This window comes from Passer domesticus, chromosome Z (assembly GCF_036417665.1).
Source record: "Passer domesticus isolate bPasDom1 chromosome Z, bPasDom1.hap1, whole genome shotgun sequence".
Classification (NCBI taxonomy): Eukaryota; Metazoa; Chordata; class Aves; order Passeriformes; family Passeridae; genus Passer; species Passer domesticus.
The window spans coordinates 4,078,598-4,084,369 of record NC_087512.1 but is presented as its reverse complement, the minus strand read 5'-3'; the positions used below and the strand labels follow the sequence as shown (position 1 = coordinate 4,084,369).

General features: G+C 36.9%; 1 long non-coding RNA gene across 2 annotated transcripts; it reads right to left on the bottom strand.

Annotated features, from left to right (window-relative positions):
- Positions 1 to 787: 787 nt before the first annotated feature.
- LOC135291177 (uncharacterized) lies at positions 788 to 4,470 on the bottom strand. Of its 2 annotated transcripts, none has more exons than XR_010354048.1 (2): positions 4,263 to 4,470; positions 788 to 1,056 (listed from the first exon to the last, which is right to left on the bottom strand). It is a non-coding gene; the product is annotated as an uncharacterized LOC135291177 (long non-coding RNA). The 2 variants fall into 2 exon arrangements; XR_010354047.1 differs by having other exon boundaries at positions 788 to 1,038.
- Positions 4,471 to 5,772: the final 1,302 nt, after the last annotated feature.

Genomic DNA, 5,772 nt, shown 5'->3' with positions numbered 1-5,772 from the left:
TGAGATGATTGTTAGTGGAGAGATTTTTAAGATTCTTATTAAAAGAGGAAGTTTCCAACTTTTATATCTGTGCTGATTTCTTGACACTGTTTCTCATAACCACATTTAACCTTGCAGAGATGATCTATGATCTAGTCATATTATTGGGACAAGCAGAACCAACAATCTGAATAAATGGGAAAGGTGGCATTACTTGTATCACCTTTTGGGTTATCAGCCTAATATTAAATGACTAAAGTCTGTACATTCTGACTCAGACACTTACCAATATCATGAGATATTGAAAGTAAATTTTATTATGAGTCACACTGCTGCTACCTTTTCCAGTATTGGATATGCTCTGCATAAGAGTTTGTATAAGCTTAAATTCTTAAATGTCACATCCAAGTTTAGCCTAGAATGATTGTATTCTCAGACAAAGATGGTAATTTAAGATGGTGAGTGAAGAATCAACTAAAAATAGGTTATGAGACTTCTGATGATGTACTTTCTGTTTCCTCTTCTTACTTTACATATTTCCCCCATGGATGCTTCATAAATACTTCTCTATCTTTGAAACTTTTATGAGAGGTGAATATAGCTGTGACAAGTTTTCATGGGAAGGACTCAGTGTCATTATATTGATTTGGTCAGCTGCCTTGGTGTGCTGGGACACCAACTGGTTTTATAAACCAGTAGTGTTGAGGAAAAGAGTCTGAACAAATTTCAGCAAAGATATGCAATTTCATGCATTTTTTTATCTTTGAAAATATTTAAGGAGAGACCAGAAACTGAGTGAACACAGCTGTTCTTCTCATAGTTGTAAAAATCCAATGGAATTCAGTCTGCTCTGGTGACTGAAGCAGTAGAGGGGAGGCCACCCCGGTGCTGAGCTGCTCCCTCCAGAGACAAAAGTAAGAAGCAGAGATATATTCCTCAGGGATCAAAATGTTCTTTCTGCCTCTTCCTTCACTGCAGCTCTTCTCTACATTAAACTGAAAGCTTCTCATTTCCAGCACTGTAAATCTGACACATTTCATGAGTGTTAGGTCCACTTACCTATAATAAAAATCACAGCTGTTAGAAAATACAGAAAAATGGAAACATTCTGAAGCTTGCTGTACCTCAAAATCAAGCAGAGTGCTTCAAGCATTATATCTCTACTTCAGATGCTGTATTTATCAGCTAAATAATGAATGTGGTCAGTTTGTGTTACACTGTTTGATGGAACTGGGGCATTTTTCTGTAAGCTATTTGCTTACTACTAAACTTGGTACTGTTCTCTGAAAAGAACTTCCTTCACATTCCGTTGGAAGCAAGGGAGGGTGGTGTGGTGTAGATTGGTAATAATCCCTAGAAACCATTGCAGCCTGCAACCCACATTGCCACAAACCCACAAAAAGAGCTCCTTTGTACAAGAACTCTGCTCCAATGTAATCCAGGTGTAATCTGGGGTGAGGATGGTGGGGCACTGGCACAGGTTGCCCAGAGAAGATGTGGTTTCCCCATCCCTGGAAAAGTTCAAGGCCAGATTGGATGAAACACTGAAAAACCTGGGATAGTGGAAGGTGTCCCTGCCCATGGCAGATGGGGGTGAAATGAGATGAGATGGTCTTTGAGGTTCCTTCCAAGCCAAATGAGTTTATGCTTCAATGATTCTAGAAACAAATGAAATTGTATTGATTCAAACTCATCAATTCATTTGGCAAAACTAGATATTTGTTTCTCTGTTCAAATTAGAAAGAGGTTAGCAAAATAAATTGCTTTTAAATTAAATGACAGAACTGAACAAGAGTTGCTTCTAATTTAACAGTATTAATATAAAAATTAATTTGAACTATTTGATTACTGTATGTCTTTTCATAATCTCCAGGTCTATTGAGGTTAAATCATTCTTCTCTCCTCCTTTATTTATTTAATGAATTTATTTAAAAAGCAAACAAAATTTCATTAATTTAATATTTTCAATATAACACTGGAAAACTGATAAAGAGTAAATAAAAAATTAGTTTAGCATTCCATTTAACATAATAGTTTTATTTCAATAATTACTTCATTGAAACAGTTTCAATTAGCTTGCAAAAAAAAAAAAAAAAAAAAATTGTCCTCACATTTCCTACTGAGAAAATCATTACTCTATTTTACACATACTTTTGCCACCACTAAAAGGTGTTTGGCAGTTCAATTTGCTAAGTGCATTGCAAAGAAATGACTGAGATAAGAGCCAAACTCATATTCCTAGGTATTTATTTGGGATTTAGCCACACTCCCAGGCTTCCTAAACACAGAAAAATGCTCCTGCTGCATCAAACCTGGTGCTTCTCTAAACCATTAAGTTCTCTGAAGGTGGCCCTTGTAAGCTGGTTGCAATTGCAATGTACTTCTCTGCTGCACCAGTAAAATCCCTTGGGTTCATCTCCAGTATAACCAAGTGGTTTGAAGATAATAAACACAGCCTTAAAAACATTGATGAACCAGTTTTGAATTAGGTTTAAAGATCAGCTTTTTTGGTGCACTCCTGGGTTTTTAAAGGAAACATTCAACACTCTAGTGTAGTGTGTAATACTAACTTTTCTGGTATTATACCTCATGGTTCCTTTCCCATTAAAAATATCCTAATGGCATATACAGACCTTGCAAATGTTTATATTCCATATAGATTTTGGAATTTAACATGTAATTTTCCCCACTGATATACCATCAGTTTACACAATTACTGTATTTAAATTTCAGGTTGTTTGGCATTTTTAAAATCTCATTCCTTATATAGATTACCAATTTAGTTTTTTTTAGTTTGTTTTGTTTTATCATCTTTAAAAGTAAGAAAAACACATTCACATTGAAACAGGTGATTTTATGAACCATGCACTGTGAAGACAGGAGGTTTAATGGATGGTATCTCTTCATTTATTTTTCTCAGTGCTTATAGTTGATGCAGAAAATAATAAGCAAATTGTTCTCTTCATTCTGTATTATCTTGCCCAATTGTGTGTGTCTGCATCAATTACTTTATGACTATATCAGCAATATTATCATTGTCTTTGAATTTTGTCCTTGTTAAATTAATAGGAACATGATTTTGTGGAGAAGAGAAAATAAAAGTCTATTTTGTCTGAAATGTTTAGTCATTAGCGTGTTTCAGTGATATAAATGTTAACAGAGATTATCATTTTGCCTGTAAAAGGGCTCATTATTTCACCATAAAGGTATGTCTGTTTTACTAATTATTAGACTTTCTGATAATAATGTTGTAAGAGTCTTTGATGTACACATATAAATGAACATCACATTGTTATTTTGTGACTTGACAATTAATGGTGGTGAAGTCGGGCTTTTCACAGAATCACAGAATCGTTAAGTTTGGAAAAGATCTTCAAGATCATTCAGTCCAACCTGTGACTAATCCTTGTTATGTCACCCACACCAGAGCACTTAGTGGCTCATCCAGCCATTCCCTAGAAACTTCCAGGGATGGGGGGACTCCACCACCTCCCTGGGCAGCTTCCAGTGTTTATTAACTCTTCCTGTGAAGGAATTCCTCATGGTGCTCAACAAGGATCTCCCATGGTGTAAAGAGTTTATGTCCTCTCATCCTGTCCCTTGCTCCCTGGGAGCAGAGCCCAACCTCCCCTGGCTGCACCCTTTTCCAGGGAGTTGTGGGGAGCCAGAAGGTCCCCCTGAGCCTTCTTCTCTCCAGACTGAACAACCCCAGTTCGCTCTGCTGCTCCTCACAGATTTACCCTCTAGAGACTTCAGAAGATTTACTCACCTTCTCTGGACTCATATTTTGCGTCATCTTGCATCCATAAAGAAATAGGGTGACCACAAATCAGCAACACATACAGTTCAATTATTAATTGTATTACTTAGTTTATATTTAGGAATTTCACTCCTATTTAGGAAGATGTTATTTTTAGTGTGTCTGCCCAGGCAAAAGTGGGAAATGTCTTAAATATTTGCTGCATGTACATCCAAAGAGTAGTAGCAGTTAATGCCTCCAGAGTTTTGTAATTAATACTGATGAAGCTTTAAGGCTGATTTACTTTAGATGCCAGTTGATTGACAGGAATGTCTTGTTCAAAACATGCTCAGATTACAAAACTTTGAATTGTGAGAATTTGGCCTGGCAGCAACATTTTTTTTCATTCAAGGTGGTTTAATGCATGTCAAATTCCAAACCGCCTGCACATTCAGCAGACATGATTCAGCAGGCATTTTTTACTACATGCTAGTAAATAGAATGAATCATAATATTTAGTCTGCCATGAAAACAACGTAAATACCTGTCTTACATGGCTAAACCCTCTTACTGCTTCCTGCAGTATAGAGTGCCCTGGTCCAGACTCTCTTGAGGGACATGAGTAAAGGAATTAAGCACACTACATAGAGGAAGCTGGTCTAAGAATATTCCACTGATAAATGTTCCAGCCTTAAGGAGGCAGGACTGTGAGATCACAATCACAATATTGTCCTTGTTGCCTTCAAGGATTCAGTATCAATGAAAGAGACAAAAGATATGCACTCCAGAGTCACAACCAACACAGGAACCTGCAGACAGCCGAGGAGCTGTTACAGAGAAAGTGGAGACAAACCCTTCTCTTACAGGAAAGATGGTAAAACAACACCAAACAGCATTAAAGTGTGGCTTAATAAGCTCAAGCTGAAGATGTGGAAAGTTTTTCTGATGAGCAGTAGGAAGTGTGTCACTGAAATATGTTTCCCAGAGAACTTGTTGAATGATAGTCCTAATCCAGGTGGGAGGTTGGGATGACATCAGGAGGGATCCCATTAAATCAACATTTTTGTAACTGGCTGACAATATAAAAAGTGACATTACACAGCTCAGAAGTGACAATGCATATCTAGAAGAGTGACTAATAGAGTCAGGAGTTAAGCTTCTGTTGTCACTAAAATCCCAGTCTTGCATCTTTCAGCCTTGTTCATTTGGCATTGTCCTCTCTTGCTAGAAGGGCTGTGAATGTTTGTCTTATCCTTCACTGGTACATCCTCTGGTTGAATTGACCTCTTTAAAGGGAGAAAAAAGTTTTTTCCTAAGATCAGCTGAGACTGGGCAGACAGAAACTCTTCACATTGGGACCATCTTCTAGAATATGGGGCTAAAGATGATCCATGAGTGAGAAAGATCAGTGTCAGCAGAAGAATATATTGTATAGAAAACTCAAATTCATAGCAAATCTGCACATCATTGCAAGTAGGTGAATTGAGAATAAAAGAGACAGGAACTGACCTGTGCAGCAAAAGGGAGGTTGATAATTGATAATAATTTGGTTGATAATAATTTCCTTATTATTTTGTCTTATGCAACAGGAGTTTTCTTATTTTTATCTTTCTGATCCATCACACTAGAACTTACATTGAAATGTTCATGAACTTTTTGTCATGCTCCTCTTATAGAGAGCAGACCCTCCAGATCCACTTATTTCCAGCATGTCATTAAAGGTATTGCTTTATCTATGGGTAGCAGATGTCTTTTCCTGAGCTTCATCTACAGAGAGTGACAGACTGCTAAAGGTTTATTGCCAGTGACTGAAGGAGAAAGGGAACACAGGTGTCCTCCTGCTGAGCACCATTTGATTAGAGAGTGAACAATCCATAGTTTCTTTTCTAAGCAAATAGCAAGAACATCCAAATACTTAGTGATAGAAAATTTAAAACGTGTACTTGAGGTAGAATAGGAAAGACAATTAATAGGAAACTGAATTTCTTCTTTTTTTTTTTTTTTTTAAGAGGGATTTTGTTAAACATTGTAAATAGGGTTATGGAGAGGTTGAG